Raw genomic sequence first — 21,554 nt, 5'->3', positions numbered from 1 at the left:
TACCTACTGCAGTGGTTGACCTGGAGACTTGGTACCAAAGAACAGTGCCAGGCTAATGCTGCTCTGTTCTCTGCTCTGAAATCTTCTGGGGTCATTGAAATCCTTCCTCCTCCCTCTTCTCACTGGCCAGTTGTGGCTATTAGCTAACCAAAAAGTGAGCGAAGAGGTCACTGTTTCAGTAAGGAATGGGTTTGTTTTCTATTTGGGATGCTGCTTCTACTTACCACCACTGTATCTACTATATTCACATTTATCCTCAGATCCCAGTAAGTGGCAGTACATTAGGATAAAGGCATTGCAGGGGAGGCAGAAGTCCAGGAAACCATGTTGCCTTTGGCATTGATGTCAGAGATGATGCTGTACTAGGATGGATCACGTAACCTTGCAGAGATCATAGGATGATTGTTTCCTACATTTTTAAAAGCCAAACCTTCCCTGAACCAATCTTGTCTGTAGCTCCTATCTAGGGCCTCTGGTTTCCATTTTTTTCTGTTTTCCTTTTGGAATTTGAATTCAAGGAAAAAATTATTAAAAGGTACTTTGGAGCTTTGCACAGTGGCAGTATCGTAGCCAATGAGGATTATCCGAGGTGCAATTATTGCTAATTGGAAGGTTCATTGGAGCACAGTTTGGTATCAGACTGCCTGAGATCATACACGTACTGGCATTATGAGTGAGGTAAAGATAAAAATCTTTCCATGCCTCGGTTTTTTTTAGGTGTAAGCTGGAGGGCAGTGACAGTAGCTACCTCATGTACTTGTAATGATTAAGTGAGTTAAAATACAGCTGTGGCAACAATGCTGAGCACATGGTTAGCATTCAAAAGGTCTTAGCTATTATTGTGACTGTTGTTTGGTTTTTAATTTTTACATGCCACGTAAGCCATGATAATAAAATTACAGAAAGATACCTAAATATTTGTACTTAAATTAAGGAAATACAGTATGCATACATAAAATATTTAAAGAAGAGTTAAAAGTGTTTGAGAAAAACACTTAGACTAATTACCCATACAAGTATCGAAGATGATGAATATGGGGAAAGATATTTAATAGGGAACCTACAGCTTAAAAGGAGGGACCTTGAAGAAATGGTGTTTGGTTTGGGATTCTGTGGGAGGATCACTGGCCAGTATAGAAAACCACATTCAGTAACTCAGCGCCCATTCCCCCTGGTTAAATGTGGGGAAGAGGCCTGTTCTTTTCTACTGCTCTCACATGACTCTTCTGAAACATTCTTTCACTCCACTTTTTTGGGTGTGTGGGTCAAAAGTTCAGGAACTTGTCACTCTGACATAGTACCAGTTTGCTTGTGTTGAGTTGCAGTTTTCATCATGATTTCAGAAGTCGAGTTTTCCACAACACTCTATCAGCTTCTCTTCAAGGGCATATGAAAGCTGATTTCAAAGAAAACAACGTTGGCTCTTCTTGGTGAAAAGTAAGGCACTTCTTGAGCTTGGAACATTTTGTTTACTTCTCTGCTTGCTTCATATACTTTGTCCAGATTCCGTTATCTGGTGGAAATATGTACGTAATTCTACAATTGCATTTCTTCGCACATCCGAAATTTTATGTGGCAGTTTGCTAACGACTATAATTTTTTAGTTTGGTCTTCCTTAGTGGTAGTAATGCTGTATTTCTATTTTTAGTCCAGTGACAAATAACATTTGGCCCTTCTCTCTTAAGATTTTGGTATGTTGGTGTATTTTGGTGTATATTTTATTATATTGGTGAGAAAGAAAATCAAATGTTCCCTTACACTGTCTCCTTCATAGTCAGTCTCCCTCATACCTGTGCTCTTCACTTTAATCCACACACAACACCACACAAACTGTCTTGCTAAAGCACCAGTCTGAGGATGTCCTTTCCTTTTTTTTTTCCATTTTATTTCTTTTTTTTTTAATTAAATTTATTTATTTTCAGCATAACGGTATTCATTATTTTTTCACCACACCCAGTGCTCCATGCAATCCGTGCCCTCTATAATACCCACCACCTGGTACCCCAACCCCTCCCCCGCCCCTTCAAACCCCTCAGATTGTTTTTCAGAGTCCATAGTCTCTCATGGTTCACCTCCCCTTCCAATTTCCCCCAACTCCTTTCTCCTCTCTAACTCCCCTTGTTCTCCATGCTATTTGTTATGCTCCACAAATAAGTGAAACCATATGATAATTGACTCTCTCTGCTTGACTTATTTCACTTAGCATAATCCCTTTCCTTTAAAAATAAAACAAAACAAAACCCTGATGGCTTCTGTGGCATAGAGAGTCAAGCCTGCATTTCATCATGTGACATTCAAGGTCTGTCAGGACTTGTTCCCAGGCCTCCTTTACTCTTTCTCTTGTTAAGAGCCCACTCCCCCTTCACTATCCATGTGTGAAGGGAGTTCTCTGTGCTATGATCATGCAAATTCCTCTCGTGACATTGGCCTTTCCTCTTCTCTTCCTGGAAATGTTCTAATCATGTTTCAAGGACTTTTCTAACTAGCCTATCCAGCTCTAAATAATTGGTCTCCCTCTGGGTTCTCCAAGCTTTGGGCCCTTACTTCTTCTGGTCATTACCTGTTGGTGGACTTCTGTCCATAAAAGCCACAGTTTATTGAGAAGTGTTGAAATAGTTGGCTTCAGAGTCAGTTCAGACTGCCTTCTCAATCAGTTTGAGTTTTGGGAAACTTGAAATTTAAGGCCTCTAATTTGTCCATTCCAGCCATTACATTTGTTGTCCATAGGCCCTCTAGATTCTGACTTTTATTAGAATTTTTATTAGAATTTATCTAGAATTCTAAAAACACCTTATGAACAAGTTGTAAATTAAAGGCACTTTATCTAGTATGAGTACCCATTTGGGTGTCTGGGATTCTGTTTACATTTTTTTACATTTTCTTCAGGCCTCACTGAGGTCAGCCTCATTAGAACTGCTTTTATAGACCAGGAAGCTTAGATTCTGAGAGTTGGATGATGTGCTCCTGAGGTACAGGGGGACAGGGGAATGCAATGGATGTAGGCATATGTATTTGGAGCCAGATTACATGGGTTTAGAGCTACACTGCCTGGATTTGAATCCTGGCTCTGCTATTACTTAGCTTGTACCAGTTACTAAACCTTTCTGTGCCTCATTTTCTTCCCTGGGAAATATGATAGTAGGGTCTTCCTTGTGGGCTTTATTTTTATTAAGATTAAGCCACTGTAGGGGTCCCTGGATGGCTCAGTGGGTTAAAGCCTCTGCCTTTGGCTCAGGTCATGATCCCAGGGTCCTGGGATCAAGGCCCGCATCAGGCTCTCTGCTCAGCTCTCTGCCTGCCTCTCTGTCTACTTGTGATCTCTGTCTGTCAAATAAATAAATAAAATCTTAAAAAAAAAGATTAAGTCACTGTATATAAAGCATATAAACAGTGTGTGATATGGTAAACACATAAAAGTGTTAGTATTACTATTAGTATTATTATTGTTAACAACTCTAATGAGCACACACTAAAAAGTGAAGGAATCAGGATTTGTGTAAGGTTTGTTTGGCTCCAGAACTGTCTGCTTGTATATGTCAGACTGCCTCTTGCTTTGCCTCTATGCCTTGAGATGAAATGGTAGAGTGAAAAGTTCTTTCATCTTTTCCTGTAGGAATTCAAACCTTTTATTAAATTATTGTAGTTTAAAATGCAGGAGTAGTACCTCCTATATACTTTCTGGAGATTGAAAACTTTAGCAACCTTAGCATTGAAAGACCAAATTCTGAAAGTATTTTGGTTTAAAATGCACAACTAGTGTGTCACACATATTTTCTGGGATTTGGAGACTCCAGAAGCAGTAGCATAAAAGAAAACAAGTTGTGCTTCCATGCAAGAGCATGGTAAAAACCACAGGTCCTACTACAAAGGTGGTTCCAGGGTGGCTTGCTACAGTATTAATATTGGTATCTACCTACTGATATTTGGACAGTCTACACCAGAGCACATGGTAAGAAGGGACTCAAAGCAGCCTGAGCATGCTTGTTCTGGCACATACAGTAGCAATTCTCTCTCTATCTTCTTTTCCTCACTAGGGTGAAGGAAAGTTTTGTAAAGTTGTAGGAGTGTGTCTTCCTCCGCACCTCCCTTCCCCCTTCTGTTCCACAGAAAGGCATGGGCCCCACATTGCTCAGGAAGAACAAAGCAGAGGTGAGAGGTAGATAAGAAAGGTGTTATGTTTGGCATGACTGGTTTAGGCTTAAGTTTGGGCCTAAATAGACATTTAGGGTGAATTTTTTATATCCCTTGGGTGTAACCCGCTGTGTCTGTATCCGTATGATACCATAAAATTAAACAAGAGAATTTGTGAGATGCATTCCCTAAGAGTATTCTGCTTTTAATTTAGCCAAATTCATTTATTTTTTAATTTTTTGTTTTTTTAATTTATTTTAATTTTATTTCATTTTTTCAGTGTTCCAAGATTCATTGTTTATGCACCACACCCATTGCTCCATGCAATACGTGCCCTCCTTAATCCCCACCACCAGGCTTACTTGACCTCCTGCTCCCCTTCCCTTCAGAACCCTCAGTTTGTTTCTCAGAGTCCACAGTCTCTCATGGTTTGTCTCCCCATCCGATTTCCCCCAGTTCACCTTTGCTTTCCTTCTCCTAATGTCCTCTGTGTTATTCCTTATGCTCCACAAGTAAGTGAAACCATATTATAATTGACTTTCTCTGTTTGACTTATTTCACTCAGCATTATCTCCTCCAGACCCATCCATGTTGATACAAAAGTTGGGTATTCATCCTTTCTGAGGGAGGCATAATATTCCATTGTATATATGGACCATATCTTTTTTATCCATTGGTCTATTGAAGGGCATCTTGGCTCTTTCCATAGTTTGGCAACTGTGGCCATTGCTGCTATGAACATTGGGGTACAGATGGCCCTTCTTTTCACTAACTCTGTATCTTTGGGGTAAATACCCAATGGTGCAGTTGCAGGGTCATAGGGTAGCTCTATTTTTAATTTCTTAAGGAATCTCCACACTGTTTTCCTAAGTGGCTGCACCAACTTGCATTCCCACCAACAGTGTAAGAGGGTTCCCCTTTCTCTACATCCTCTCCAACACTTGTTGTTTCCTATCTTGTTAATTTTGGCCATTCTAACTGGTGTAAGGTGGTATCTTACACCTTACACCACCTTAAACCACCTGGTTTTGATTTGGGTTTCCCTGATGGCTAGTGATGATGAACATTTTTTCATGTGTCTGTTAGCCATTTGTATGTCATCATCGTTGTCTTCTTCTCCTTTTTTTTTTTTTTTAATATGTCTTCTTTGGAGAAGTGTCTATTCATGTCTTCTGCCCATTTTTTGACAAGATTATCTGTTTTTTCGAGTGTTGAGTTTGAGGAGTTCTTTATAGATCTTGGATATCAGCCCTTTGTCTGTAGTGTCATTTGCGAATATCTTCTCCCATTCCGTGGATTGCCTCTTTGTTTTATTGACTGTGCAGAAGCTTTTGATCTTGATAAAGTCGCAAAGGTTCATTTTTGCTTTTGTTTCCTTTGCCTTTGGAGACATGTCTTGAAAGAATTTGCTGTGGCTGGTGTTGAAGAGGTTACTGCCTAGGGTCTCCTCTAGGATTTTGATAGATTCCTGCCTCACATTGAGGTCTCTTATCCATTTCGAGTTTATCTTTGTGTATGGTGTAAGAGAATGGTCGAGTTTCATTCTTCTATACATAGCTGTCCAATTTTCCCAGCACCATGTATTAAAGAGACTGTCTTTTTTCTGCTGGATGTTTTTTTTTCTGCTTTGTTGAAGATTATTTGACCATAGAGCAGGTCCATATATGGTTCCACTGGTCTATGTGTCTGTTTTTGAGCCAGTACCATGCTGTCTTAGTGATTACAGCTTTGTAGTAAAGCTCAAAATCAGGCAACGTGATGCCCCCAATTTTGTTTTTCTTTTTCAACATTTCCTTAGCAATTTGGGGTCTTTTCTGGTTCCATAAAAATTTTAGGATTGTTTGTTCCACCACTGTGAAAAATGCCGGTGGAATTTTGAATGGGATGGCATTGAAGTATAGATTGCTCTAGGTAGCTAAATTAATCTAAATCCAACAAACTCATTCTGGGCTTTGAGCCATGAAAACAGACTAATTTCTGTGGATATAAATTTGTATAAGATAAGGCCAGCTACTTCTAGGAGTTCTAAGCCTTATTCAGAAAACAATGAAGTATAACTCTAATATGATGTGTTAAATTATATGATCATGCAAGCAGGAGAAATGGCTTAGATGGTTGGCTGGGGTCAGTGGTGGTAGGAGGAGTAGTTAAGGAAAGCTATCCATGAAGAATACAGGAAGTCATTGCATGGAAACAGATGAATCTGTCAAGCACAGGGCAGGGCAAGATCTTGGAGATATGAAAGCACCTGCTTATTCAACTGATCTAAAAATGGTAGCTTGAAAGTGCTCCAAATATTTTATAAAATAACCACCTTTATAGTACCGACAAAGCAGGTTCTATTATTATTTTCATTTTATAGATGAAGAAACCAACTTGTCCAGTAATATAGCCAGGAAGTGACAAGACTTGAACAAGGCAAACAACTTCCAAAGAAAGATAAGGTTGTTAGTTATTAAACTTGACTGCTATTCTCTATACCACCTTTCTAAGTTGCCTTTTCTCAACAAAGGCTAGCCATCAGAATCATGAAGGTGATTTCTACAAATGTACAGATCCTGGCACTTCCCCAGGGGAATATTTCATGCCTCGTCTTGATAGATGGCTCTTCTATTCTGCTAGTTGCTCAGCCTTGAGCTTCAAAATAGTTCATGACACCTCTTTTTTATTTTCCACTTCCAGTTCTTCTCCAGATTTTCTCAATTTTCCACTGAATATTTCTTAAATTCTCCCATTTGTGTGTCTACCTCCATTTTCAGAACTCAAATCCAAGCTATCCAAACCAACTGTTCTTTCATCTTCTCTTCTGTGCCCTGTCTAATCCATCCACATCATAGCCACAGTGATTATTTCATCCTCTGGCTCAGTCTTCTAATAGCCACAAGTTGCCCTAGGGATTAAGCCCAAACTTTCATGACAGTTTACATGGCTGAGCCCATGCCTGCTCTCCCAGTTTATTTTCTGTCATCCTTCTTCTTGTATAGCCATATGGATGTTCTCTTTCTTCCTCCAATGTGACAAGCTCTTTTCTACCTCGGGGTCTTCCCACATGCTGCTGTTCCTTCTGTGAAAACTTTGTTTGTTTTTAGAGAGAGAGAGCATGCAGGAAGGGGCAGAGGGAGGAGGAGAAAGAGAATCTTAAGCTGGCTCCATGTCCAGTGTGGAGCCAAACATGGGGCTCCATCTCAGGACTTTGAGATCATGACCTGAGCCCAAATCAAAAGTCAGATGCTTAACTGACTTTAACACCCAGGAACCCTGAGAACTATTACTATTATTTTCATACCTGGTTCCTTCTCAAGTTTCAGACCTTCCCTGACCCTCTTTGACAGAATGTCCTTTCTGTCATTTTCTTTTATGGTTACTTACTGAAATCACTATTCCTAGCATAGGCTTGAAAAGTCTGTGAGGGTAGATATTGTATCTGCTGTATTCATCATTATATACCTTCTGCCTGGTCCATTGTCTGGCCCAGAACAGATGCACAATAGAGTTTTAATGAATAAGTGAGGGACAAAATGGATTCAAAGCTGCATGAGATTGGAAAAAGGTTACTGCATTAGCAAGGAGGCCACTGGTAATGTTCACTTGACTTGTTTCAGTTAAGTGATGGAGAAGAAGTCAAAGCTAGTGAATCTTAGAGTTGAATGAGGAAGCGGAAAGGAAATCAAGTTATGTTATATGGAGAAAGTAATAATTACCATGTTCCAAACCTTGAACTTGGCTCTAAGCATTTGTTATTTAATCATTGCAGTAACCTTTTTAAAAAAAGATTTTATTTATTTATTTATTGGGGTGGAGGAGAGAAAGAGAGTGAGCACGAGGTGGGGGGGGGGAGCAGAGAGAGAGGGAGAAGAAGACACTCTGCTGAACAAGGAGCTTGACATAGGGTTCAGTCCCAGGTCCCCAGGATCACAACCTGAGCTGAATGCAGTCACTTAACCAATTCAGCCACCTAGGTGCCCCTCACTGCGGTAAACCTACGAGCTTCTATAATCTCCATATTTTGGATAAAGTAAAAAATTTAGAAAGGTTGAGTAATTTGCCCAAGGTCACATATCTGGAACAGAGAAAAACCAGGACCAGGCCTAATTTCACAGTCCATGCTCCTGAGCAATAAACCAATGGCTCTTGAGTATACAGAAGAATCATGGCAGTGGTTGGCTTGTTAAAACCACTACCATCACGAAATTCAAATTTTGGGGCACCTGGGTGGCTCAGTTGGTTAAGCGACTGCCTTTAGCTCAGGTCATGATCCTGGAGTCCCAAGATCGAGTCCCACATTGGACTCCCAGCTCCAAGGGGTGTCTGCTTCTCCCTCTGACCTTCTCCCCTCATGCTCTCTCTCACTGTCTCTCTCTCAAATAAATAAATAAAATCTTTTTAAAAAAAGAAATTCAAATTCTGCTATCAAGATTCTGCTATCAAATTCTACTATCAAGAGAATACAATTAAGTAGGTCTTAGTGAGACTCTAGGAACAGCATTTTGAGTGATTCTAAGGAAGGTTGACCTGGGGATCCTGCTTCATGGAGCATCACTCCATTCTTTGCTTCACAAGAGAGTAGATTTTAGGTCACTTGCAGCTTCTGATCTAAGTTCTAGGATCTCTCAGTTTTCATTTTATCTATATATTGGTAAAATGTTTTATGGGGCACCTGGGTGGTGCAGTCCATTGAGCGACCAACTCTTGGTTTTAGCTCAGGTCCTAATCTCAGGATTGTGAGATTGAGCCCTGCATCTCTGTGGTTAGCAATGAATCTGCTTGAGATTTTCTTTCCTTTCCCTGCCCCTCCCACTTGTGCTCTCTTTCAGTCTCTCTCTCAAAAATAAATCTTTTTAAAAAATGTTTTCTCAAAGCTATGGTGATTGAATGAGTTAGTTTGTAGAGTGCTAACATATAAATGTTGACCCTTTCTCTCTTAGACTTCTTTCAGGAACTTTCACTAGGTTAGAAATGGAAGAAATAAGCAGGAATTTGAAGTTGTGCTAATTTCTGGGCAAGTTTTATTTTTCCCCCATTACCTCCATTTTATAGATAGAGAAATAGAGTCACAGAGAATTAAGTAACTGGGTTCAAGGTGATAGCAGGCAAATGGCAGCCTTCCTAACCTCTGTGCAATAATGGTGAAGAAATTAGATTTGGAAAGAAGTCTGGTAGTAAATGCTTATTGAATTGAATTTCAAATTTAGCTGTTCTTTCTATGGTTTTTCTCTTTAAACAGAACATAATCTTCCCTTTCTTCTGTATTTGTTGACTTTTATCTTTCACTCTTTTTAATTATATGTCCTTGTTTTTATAATAAACATCAAATTCTTTTTAGGAGACCACATAATATTGAAACCAAATAAATATAGTTATTGTGTCAGGTAATAGGTGTACCATAAGCACAGTTAAGGAGAATTGTGGGGTGGAAGCTTAGAAATCGTTAATAGAAGCTGTGATAACTCTAGAGCCATCAAAGTAGCATATGTGAGAAGAAGGTGAAGCCTTTGCCCAGAAGGGTGGGATGTCTTGCTCCTGGCTCCTTGCCTCACACTGGGTGAGATTAGTAAGGACCCTGGGACCTTGTCTTGGGCCTTTCCCTCATAAACCTTGTACCGATTCTACACTTTGACTTTTCTTTAGTTTTTCTCTGGCTGTGCCTTTTTCATGCAGAAGCATGTGACTCCACGTCCCTCTTTCTGTGGCTTTGCTTTTAGAGCATGAATGCATAAGCCAAACTGAGCTGAAGCTTCTGCCTGCATGTCAGCTAAAAGCTTTCGGTCTGTCTGGCTTGCCTTAGATAAGACCTCAATAAAAGTCCAGAATTTTTTTCATTTGATGTTTTGATCCCTTAGTTCTTTTATTGGTGCTTTTGCTTTTTAAGATCCACTTTGTTCTGACATGTTTAATATTTGGTCTCAGTGCCTGGGTTTTTAGCTGTCCTTTATCTCAAAATATGTTGTATGGTGCATTAGAAATATGTACATTCCTCTTACTCTTTTGCCATGAATAATAGTTAATCTGACTACCTGGAAATATACTCCATTTTATTTTCCAAACTTATAGTAATTTAGTATGTGAGTGAGGATTCTCCAGAGAAACAGAACCAATAGGATGTATAGATACAGAAAAATTTGATATAGATTCATTTTAAGAAATTGGGTCATGTTACTGTGGAGGCTTTGGAGTTGAAAATCTGAGGGGAAAGGTCGGCAAACTGGAGACTCAGGGAAAGGTTGCAGTTTGGATGCAAAGCCAGCCTCCTGGCAAGCCAGAAAGAGCCAGCACTGCAGGTGAAGTCTAAAGGGTGGTCTACCAGCAGAATTCCTTCTTGCCCAGGGGAGGGCAGCCTTTTGTTCTATTCAGGTCTTCAACTGATTGGATGAGGCCCGCCTTCACTGTGGAGGGCAGTCTGACTCAAAGTACTGATTTAAATGAAAATCTCTTCCACACATACTCACAAAAACATCCAGAGTAATGTTTGACTAAATATTTGGGCACTGTGGCCAGCCAAGTCAATACATAAAATCAATCATCATGAGCTTATTGTTTTTCAAACTGGATTCAATAGAACATTATTGCAGATGTTAATAGATAGGCATGACAAATAAAGGAGTTTAATGGTTAAATATATTTGTGACAGGTCACCTACTGTACCTCCCTATTGGGAGTGTCCTATTGTACATTCATCTATTAAAGACTTTGAGAATTCCTGAAGTCAGGAAGATTGCTTACTTTGTGCACTCCTGGCCAAGGAAGGCCGGATAGCCCTCACTCTGTGGTGCTTCACCTGGCAGCTGCCACCTCTACCTACACATTGGGGGGAAGTTGTTTCCCTAAATTTCCAAAACTTGAATCCTGTTTCTCAGACCTAAATTTCACAAAAATGTTTGTTTAAGTGCTAAAAATATGTGCTACCAACTAATCCAATAAAATAGGACATCCATGTTGTGTTCAGCTGTCCATAGGCTTTCCAATAAATCCCAGGCAAATGCTTTTAACTTGTCTGTGCTGTGGTGAGGCTGAGCTGTCATGAGCAATGCTCAATTTTTCCAGTTCTATTGTTTTGTCCTTTAATAGCACCTTCCCTATCCAATGCCATTTCACCCCCCTCTATTGCCACTGCATATTTCTTCCCTATACTTCAGGGAGCTCTAACCCAAATGAGTTCTTCCGCAGAAAGAGAAACGTTTTCATTGTTTTTATTAATGTCTGCTATTTTCCTTCTGTACTTGGTGTACTGTGTGCCAGTAGTTGTCTTTCCCTAACTAAAATACCCACAGGCTAGAATTATATTATCACATGAAGTGATAATAATAGATATTATTAGTGATGCATAAATCTATACTTGTTGAGTTTGATGGAGTTTGTAGAAGTTAAACCATCTGGGGGAATCTAGACTTTCTACCTCCTCAAACCATGGACCCAGGTTAGGTTCATGGCTTTACATGACTTACCTTGAAATGCTTTCTGTAGGAAGCTAGTTGCACATGTTCATCTCATTCCTTCCATTCCCTTTATTTTAGGGAAAAATAGAAGTGACATTCCCTTGGTTTAGCTTAGCCTCTTCCACACCCCAATAATCTTTCCTATTGAGATGGACACATCTACATATACACCTTTCTTCTACTTGTTCAGTGGCGGTCATATACTGAACTCAAGGTGACTCCTATGAATCAGAGGACCTTGATGTCATTCTCATGAAGGACCTTCCATCCCATCTCTGTCCATTGACCTGGATGTTTCATTATGCATGAAGATAAGTCACCCAGCCCTGTGGTTCCTAATGGCTCTCATCTCTACACCATAGCAAAACCGTGCTTTTGCAAACCACCTGGAACTCGTCTATCTCAGAAATTTAAAATCTTTCTCACTTACTATGGATTGTTTTTCTTGTACTTACTTTTCTTTTAAGAGTGTAGATACTCCTAAGTGGTTTGAAACCTTAAGCTGTTCTCAGAGGATCATTATCGGTCTTCCATTCTCTCTAGTTCCAACCTCCTCCAGGATAGGTGAAGAAAGAATTATTGAAGGCTTACAGTGAAGACACTGGAATGAAAGTCCTCTGTGTGATGGAAACCATTGTTGATAGCATCTAGGAAGACCAGGCTCATGCCTTCTATTGCCTTCTCTTGCTCTGCCCCACTTCTGTTCCCAGGCTAGGAAGAGGATGGTATAGGTGCATGCTGTTTAGAGGCCTGGGGGTTATAAATAATAGATAAATAGAAGGGATGAAGAGATCCTTTGGGGAGCTGGTTTGGGCCAGATCTAGGGCTAGTGTTGGCTGGTGCCAAGGCTAAGATAGAGCAGGTGCCCCAACGCTAGAGCCTAAGAGTGCGGCACTGAAAGGAGGAAGCAGGAGGCCTGTGGCTTGTTAGATTTTTGGATCAGGGCTTTCAGGGAGAGCTAGAGGTAAAGTATGTTTCTTTCTGGGTCATTCTATATAGTTCAACAGGGCTGAACAAAATGCAAGGATTCAAGACAGATACTTGACTCTAGAATCAAGAGTGCGCTACTTGGGAGATTCTGGAGACAACCTGGCATGGTGGGTACAGTGTAGACTGTGGAACCAGACAGTCCTGTGTGACTTTGGGAAAGGTCTTTACCTCTCCTGGCCTCAGTTTTCTCCTTTGCAAAATGGGAATACAAATAGTAATGAGTTGGGAAGTGTTAAGATATGTCAAGTGCTGTGGCCATTGTTGCTTTGCATTCTTTTTATTCTCTCATGGTGGTGATGCATCCAAAGAAGGTAGGTGATAAACACTTGCTAAATGAGCAATGTTATTTGATTGAGAAGACTGACACAGACATAGAAAAGTGTGTGAGTGTGTGTGTGTTTAAAATATGCATTGAACTTCAACATCTAACATTTCCAAAAATATCAGTTTCTCTCACTCCTTTAGTGGTCATGCAAACTGTTTAGAGTCTCACTCCTTTAGTGGTCATGCAAACTGTTTAGGGTCTCAGGTAGTGGCAATTTCCAGGGGGACAGGGCCAGAGTTAAAGCTCAAAGCCTCATGTGTCAGGTACTCCCAAGATAGTCACTGTTGCAAGGGTTGGAAAAGAGAAGTCTGGGAAGTCTGGATAAGTCTCAAGCTATTCCCTGATAGATAGGCCAGAGTTAAAGCTCAAAGCCTCATATGTCAGGTACTCCCAAGATAGTCACTGTTGCAAGGGTTGGAAAAGAGAAGTCTGGGAAGTCTGGATAAGTCTCAAGCTATTCCCTGAGAGATAGGCAGTGGATTAAACCCTTGGAGATTAGGGAATGGGAACCGTGGAGGTGTGGGGCAACACTTATCAAAATCCACCACTCCATGAGTATCAGCAGAAGGGCTTCATACAAGGCAAAGCATTTGTAAATCCATCTGTCCATCCTGGCAGAAGGCTGATACTCGCTGTCCTTGTTACTTCTAAAATATTACATCTCTAATTAATGTGACTTAAGACACTTGGCATGAAGAGTAAAACCAATTAGAAAGAAATAAAAAGCAAAACAACCTAAAAACCACAATCTAGCGACTGGGGCTCAGGAGGCAGAAAAGAAATGTCAGAGTAGGATGTGCTACATTTCCACACTGCACTGCTGACAGCAGGAGGCTGGCTTTTTTTTTTTTTTTTTTCCTTCTGATAAGTGAACACCCCCACATAAAGGAACATCAGACCTTTCCAAACTCAAAACAGGTTGCTAGTTCTAACATTCCAGAGTAGCTGAAGAAGGCCTGTGACCCAAACAGGAAATAGGAAAACAACAGCTCACTCTTACATTGGAATCTGGTGTATAATTCTTGTCTGTTATTCATAATACCTCCTGCCTTATAGACTGAGCAGGGGTGTGGCCAGCAGGGCAGAGATGAGTCTTGGCTCCCACAAAGTTGGGCCACCTTTGATCCTCGCATGGTACTGGTAGTAGAAGGAACCACAACCAGTGGGTGTCGGCTTGCTGTGGTCTGACCATCCTTTTGACACCAGCACTCCTGAGTTCAGTCTGTCTTCCTTGCCACTTGAGTCTGCCTGTTCCTTAAGTGGGAAGTAAATACCAAAGGCTATTATTGAGGAAAATCAAGGCCCTAATGCTACTATCAGTCCACTGTAGACAGTAAATGTAAGGGCTAACATTTGGGACTTGTTGACTAACTAGAATGCCATTTCAAATCTATCCCATGATGCCTCTTCAATTCCATACCTTAGAATTAAGGGATATTCCTTAATATGGAATATTTCATATTGAAATATGGGGTTTGTGGGGAGGCCGCTCCCTCTGCATTTTCAAGATTTTGGGGAGGAGTTACAGCGATATTATATGTGGCAATGAGAAATGACAACCTTAGATTCTGAAAGAGACCACAAGAGTGGTTAGACATTTTAAATTCTTAGTAACCAGTTGTCAAATAATTGAACCACAACCCACATTTTGATTAAACTAGGTCAACTTTAAGTTTGTGTTGCTTGACTCTTGGTAAAGCAGGCTGGTGTGGCAAAGAACCACCACAGAAGTGCTGCCTAAGTTAGCACACAGTGAGACTACGGTATTTATTGTAAATGTGCCTCTAGTCATAACAGTTTCTGTTGTTACTGTACTTACAGAAGGAAGCAAATGAATTGGATTGATATCACCTGGAAATTCTAAGGCTTTGGGGTCTATTCCCAAACTGACTGACCTGCTTAACTTTCCTTTGCCTCAGTTTCTTCATCTAAAAATGTGGGCATGATACTAAGAACCTACCTCCTAGGGACAGTATAAGGATTAAACGAGATAATACATTTAACGCTTGGCAGAGAACCAGGCATGTAGTAAAAACGTTAATAAACAGTAGCTATTATCTGAGTCTAGGAAACTGTTACCATCCCCACTTTTCAGAGGTAGGAAAGGAAGCTGAAATGCTCCAGCAATTTCCCTAGGACACTAGGGTAATAAATGAAATGATGCCATGAGACTCAGCACATGGGTGGTACCCAGTGTCCTTCCTGCCTCTTCCTTAATATATGGTCCAGCCAAGGAAAGCACTCGGAAGCAGAGAAACCTACAGAAGTGAGAACATTGACTAGCAAATGGTGAAATGAAGCACATGGGGTAGAGGGTATGGATTCCAATAGGTTTGTCAGGTCAGCAAGAGTTCATCAAACTATAACAAGGCCTAAGAAGTAAACTTGCGTAGAACCAAGGCAGTCAGATGAAGAGGGGTGTATTCCAAGAAGCTTATTGAAGAGAACAGCATAAAAAAATGAGTGAGTATTCCAAGAAGGTACGGGATTTGAAATCAGGGAAGTGGAATATGGTGGAGAAGTCAAGAAGTTGAGGCAAGCAGGGCCATATTTTGCTCTTAGTTATTTTGATTAAGGATATATTCTTCAAATTGGAATCTGAAGACCAGAAGACCATGGATATGTTCTTGGGGCTTAGTGAAAATTGGTTTTCTATAAAAGAAGTCTGTATATAACTCAACTTTGAGAAATGCTGAACAAGGGCTGTTCTCTGCTTTTGATAACTGTATTGATTACACAGCATTCTCACAGTAATCCAGACTTCAGAATTTCTCTGGAAATTAATCCTTTCAATTATATAGAATTCAGCTTGTCATTGATAGTGTTACTTGCTTCAGATGATAAGCAGTACATAGCTCAGGTCCAGTTCCAACCTGAGTGTTCATGGAGTTCCTTGGGTATGGTGGTACACATTTAGATGTGGCAAAAGTTAAATCTAAAAATATCTCAAACAACCTAAATTGAAATATGTGATAATCAGATTATTTTGAATCTCAGCTCTAGAGCTCACTATCAACATTTTCAATTCCTTTATATTTTAAGGTTGCTTTCATTTTATTTTTAAATTAGAGTAATTTTTTTCTCTGTGAGCTTCAAATATTCTAAAGTTGAAACAACTTAATTCTTAGCTCAAACCACATCACATATTTCTTGCATAGTGTATTTCTACACATGGGATAGAGTGATGATAAAACCCTATGGATTGGGCAAGTCCTGGATGGACAAAGACTGGATCTCTGAATGACTACCTTAAAGATGCTTGCTAATGTAAACACTTGCCTGAAAACTTTTACAAGAGCAAGGAATGAGCTTCTATTGTGTGAATATTCTACCTTTTAAAACCTTCTCAATCTAATAATTTAGTTGGAATATATTCTGATTCTGTACATATGATCTCTTAGCTCAAATAATAGGACATCTTGTTTCTTTGTCTTCCCAAATGAACAATACAGTTAGAATGAAATATTTATAACTATTGATAATAATAAATGCCAGTCATTATTCTAATGAGTTTAAACATATGATCTCATTTCAATCTCATAAGAATCTTAAACTGTAGGATTTTCAAATCCTCATTTAAGAAATAAAGAACTGATAAGATTAAGGCACAGAGAAGGGAAGTATTTTGCCTAAGATCAGACAACTGTCAAGTGGCTAAGTTTGGAAACTGGATTTCTTATTTATTTTTTTTTCTTTAAGAGAATGAGTACACATGCGAGGGTGGGGCATGGGACAGAGGCAGAGGGAGAGAGAGAATCCTAGATAGACACCCCGCTGAGCACGGAACCTGACAAGGGACTCCATATCAGGACCCTGAGATCATGACCTGAGCTGTAATCAAGAATCTGAAGCTTTGCTGACTGAGCCACCCAGGTGCCCCTGGAAACAAGATTATTTTGACTCAAAAGTTATATTGTCTTCTGTAAATTGTCAAGCATGACCAGCTGCACATCCAAATTGCATGTGTGCTTATGGCAGAGACTGCTTTCTGTTCTCTGAAATCCACTTCTTCCTACTGGCAACAAGACCACACTGTGTATTTTCCTTTTTCCTTTGCAGTTAGGTATGGCCATGTGATTGAGTTGTCCTTAATAGAATGAAAGTGAAGGGAAAATTCATCTACTTTCAGTCTGGTCCATTACAACTTCCCACATGTGCTCCCTCATGCTAAGTGTCCTTGGCTCATGTGGAAGCAAGTAACAACGAAACCATAGGGTATGGAAGAGCCTACAAGATGGAGAGTCTTGGTTACTGAATGATTGCATGGAGAGGAATTTCTCTACCGATCTCACTTTAAACCATTTTGTGAGCAAGAAATTAATTTCTGTTTTGTTAATCTGCTGACTTTTTTGATATTTTCTTAAAATTCAATTTGACCCAGGTATTCAAGATGTATCTACTCATGATTTGGATTCCAAATCACCTGTTTCCTCCCTTCCTTCCTTCCTTCTACCCATCCATCCATCCATCCATCCATCTTTCTACCTACCTACCTTTGTACCTACCACAGCTAAATAGATTTCCCCAAAGTATTTTCCTTCAACTATATATATATATATATATATATATATATATATATATATATATATGGAATACTTGTGTTGCATAATTCCTTGGAAATAACATGAGAGTTTAGCAGCTGTTCATGTGTTTTAATGATTTACTTTGGAACTGTGACTGAACTTCAAATCTTAGGGGAGCACAAAGAGTTCCAGATATGGTAAGATCTCCCCAGCTATTTTTCTAGTTTAAAATTGAGACCATTTTTTTGCATTATTTTATCATTTATTTATTTTTTTTCTGACTGAAATGGACTGCTGAAACTCAATATAGTGATAGATTTTATCTTTTATCAGATGCCTTGAATGTTTAGAATAGGATGATACTCTTATTTGTTAAGGAGGGTATATGAAGAAAGTCTTTGATATATCTAGATCCATTGATAATTAGTAGAAAAGCATCATATGAAGATAGCTAATGTTCTATAGTGTGCTTACTGCATGGCAGGTGCCCTTTTAGGGACTTTGCATAAATTAAGTCCTTTAATCCTCAAAATGATCCTCTGAGGTTAAGCCTTGTCTTTATTCTTCTTTCATAATGAGGACATTAAGGCATGGAAGCATGATGAAAGATGCCCAAATTGCATAGCAAATAGGTGGTAGTGTTGGGAAATGAGCCCATGTAGTCTTTAACCATAACCACACTGCCTCTTTTAATAGGTAAGTATTGGTTCTGTTGTGATTTTCCTTACATTCTATAGGTATATTAGTTTTCTATTGTTTCATAACAAATTACCAGAAACTTTGGAACTTAAAACATTATATACTTATTATATCACAGTTTCCATAGGTCAGGCGTCCAGACTTGGCTTAGTTGGGTCTTTGATTAGGGTATCTCAATATTGGCCAGGTCAGGGTTCTCATCTGAGTTTCAAATTTATCTTCCCAGCTCACATAATTGTTGGCAGAATTCATTTCCTTGTAGTTGTAGATGCGGTTTGCATCTTCAAAACCAGGAAGAGAATCTCTTTGTGACCTTCTTGAAGTTCAAAATCCTTTTAAATGGTTTCCAACTGATCAAGTCATGTTCATTCAGGATAATCTCCTTTTTGATGAATTTGTCAGCTAATTTGGGATCTAATTACATCTACAAAATTCTTTCACTCTTGCCATATAATGTAATCTAATCAAAGATGTAATTGAATCATGCATGTAACACCAGGGGTATAGATCATGCGGACCATTTTAGAATTCTGCCTACCACAATGGCATGTCTGATTCTTTCTTATATGGGTGAAGGAGAGATATAAGTAATGCCATCATACAATGAGATGATACCTCCATTAGAACTGACTCATCAACTGCAGCTTATAAAAATATCAGGGGCTTGTTCAAAGCAAAGTTATATGCATAAAATTTTCCTTCTTTAACCCCTTTCTAGAACTTTTTTCACACTGAAAGAAGGGTGATAGTATACATGAATAACTTTTTGGAATGTATTATAAATTTACTTTGGCTAGTGTTCCAGAACCTTTCTTAAAACCACCTAGTTACTTTTGTACTATGACTACCCATTGGATAAAAATGAAATTGCTTAGTGTGGCACACTAAGATCTCTCATACACTCACCAAACATACCATGGTGTCTTCATCTCTTCTCACTGCCTTCTTCCATCTTTCTACTCCAAGTCCCTTTTGTGCCTCTGGATCTCTACACATGATGTACTTATATATATGCTCAGTTTTATCTGTAGTACATTTTCTATCTCATTCTCACCCCATCCCCTACCACCAATCTGTTGGTAGATTCTCTGGTTCTTCAAGACTTGTCCTAGGTGTCATTTTTTTGTGTGTGAAACTTTCCACAATTTCCAAGCTGAAAGATAAGAGTAAAAGCTTCAGAAAAAGAATTCGAGTTCTAGCTTCAGCTGGAGGGTAGAAATGAGGGATAATACTGATCTGAACCCCTTCTGAAGGGTTCTATCTCATTCTGGATAGAAATTCTGGATAGAAACTTCAGAAGAAAATAAAATGAATTTAGGATATCAAAACTAAACTAAAAATGTATACTCCTAACATGTTCTATCACTAAAGAGGTTGAGATATAAAATGTCAAATGTGCTCTGTAATGTCTGGAATTTCATTCTTTTCTACTCTCCACTAAACGGAATCTGAGCTCTTTAAAGGCTCTTTTACCTTTTACTTTTATCTGAATGGTGGACCTTTTACTTTTATCTGAATGCAGATTCAGGCTTTAAAAATTCCTGGAGTTATACTGACAAAGGAGTCACCTTTGAGGGATTTCCAGTATCCAACTGAAAACAATTTCCGCATAAAAAAAATTATTCATAAAGTTGAGTTCTTGAGTTCCTGAATTCATAATGATGATCAAAATGAGAAAAGGTGAAGTTCACAGAAGACATTGTGATATGATGTGAAAGAAGATTGAACGTAGTAGATAATAGATATGCTTAGTTTTTATTAATTTTAAGAAAATGGTGGTGTTGACATATATGAGTGTTCTGTTTCTTTTATTGAATATATATGGTCCTTTATTCTACATAGACATCTACTTTTCCTGTACATAGGCAAGGTAAAGAGAATTATGAGTAATCCTAGGAGTTTTGAAAAAGTAAGAAATATACCAAGAATAAGAAAGATTGTGACCAGCAGTGTAGGAATACACGGGTAGAAATTGAGGGTTGAAAGAAGATAGATTCACCATATTACCCATAGTAAATACAATCTCTCATTTTCTAGGAAACAAAACCTCTTGGATGATTGGACTAATTATCAAGAGATGCTAACAAGAGATCATAAGTTGGTCATAATGCTAACAAATCATACCAGAATTATTTATAATAATGAAAGGACAACAGTGTGTCTTGCTGGCCAAGTAAACCTTTAGGAACATCATTTCAGAAAAACATGACAGATTTCTAGAAACCCAAACTGTGAAAGATGTAAAATAGAAAAAAAGAAAAAAGGAAAAAAAAGAAACATGTGGTCTTGAAAAGACCCACTGACATGCTTAGTGCCCTGTGACGTTAGAAAGAGGAGGGGGCAGGCAGGGAAGGCAAACATGGCCGCTGGATTAAGTATGAATCACTGGAAATTTCAAAAAGGGCCTGTGTCTTGATTAAGGTTTAATTGATCATACCTGCAAACTGGAGCATTTACTGGTCTGAGATAATATTTCTTTCCCTGTTGGTTAAAGGTTACTTTAATACTGGAAGGTATAAATTAATTGAGAAATAATGAATAAGTGAGTCAGTAATCTTTAATATGCTAAGTGAGGGTAAAACAATAACCACTTTAATCATTGTAAAAATTTGTGTTCCACTTATTAATCTACTTGTCTGCTCCTAATGAACAATATTATATATAATATGTAATATTATTATATATTTCATATATATACATATATATATATATCTTAAGTATATTGCTTATCTGCCTCTCTCTTTCCTAACCCTTTTCCCTTCTTGTCAAATATGAGGGCAAGGGTCATAGTCTGCTTTTTAAACTGCTGTATTGTTGGGTGATTGATATATAGAAATTAAAGGTATTTAATGTGTATAACTTGATGTGTTTGGAGGTAAGTATACACCTGCGAAACTGCCACAATTAGTACCATAAACTTGTACATCATCTCCAAAAGTTTTTTTCTGCCTCCTTTGTTTTGTTGTGGGTTTTTGAGTCAGTTTTGACCTCTGATACCTTCAAGAACCCAGCACAATACTTGTCACATAGTAGATGTGCACAAAGTATTTATTGAATGAATAATTGTCTCTTAAAGGTTCTTATAAGTTGTGTTTTTAAGGTTTTTGAATCATCTAAGAAAAGTCAACTCACTAGACTTGTAACTGTATTGAAATTTTAATCAGTGTCTTGATGTTTGAACCTAACACAGATTGAAGGGCATTTCCGAGGAGAAGGAGGGTATAAGTGGAGAATGGTTCTGTGTGTGTGTGTGTGTGAGAACGCGCGTGCGCGTGCACGCGTGCACGCATGTGTATGGCATGCTGTCTTATAGCTAATCTGGCAGGTAGAATTGTGTGTTAGCATAGACTTCCTGAGAGGGCAAACCCTGTATGAAATAGAGATCTATAAAATTCCACTATCTATAAAATTCCACTTCCTAGAGTTTTTATCCAGAAGGATTTCAAGAGTGAG

The 21,554-nt window shown here is 38.9% G+C and overlaps 1 pseudogene; it reads left to right on the top strand.

Annotated features, from left to right (window-relative positions):
• Positions 1-544: 544 nt before the first annotated feature.
• LOC123390107 lies at positions 545-694 on the top strand (annotated as a pseudogene).
• Positions 695-21,554: the final 20,860 nt, after the last annotated feature.

This window comes from Mustela putorius, unplaced genomic scaffold, assembly GCF_011764305.1.
Source record: "Mustela putorius furo isolate JIRA1106 unplaced genomic scaffold, ASM1176430v1.1 tig00537227_pilon_pilon_pilon, whole genome shotgun sequence".
Taxonomy (NCBI): Eukaryota; Metazoa; Chordata; class Mammalia; order Carnivora; family Mustelidae; genus Mustela; species Mustela putorius.
Note: the sequence above shows the minus strand (reverse complement) of the source record. Positions and strands in the feature narration are given on the sequence as shown.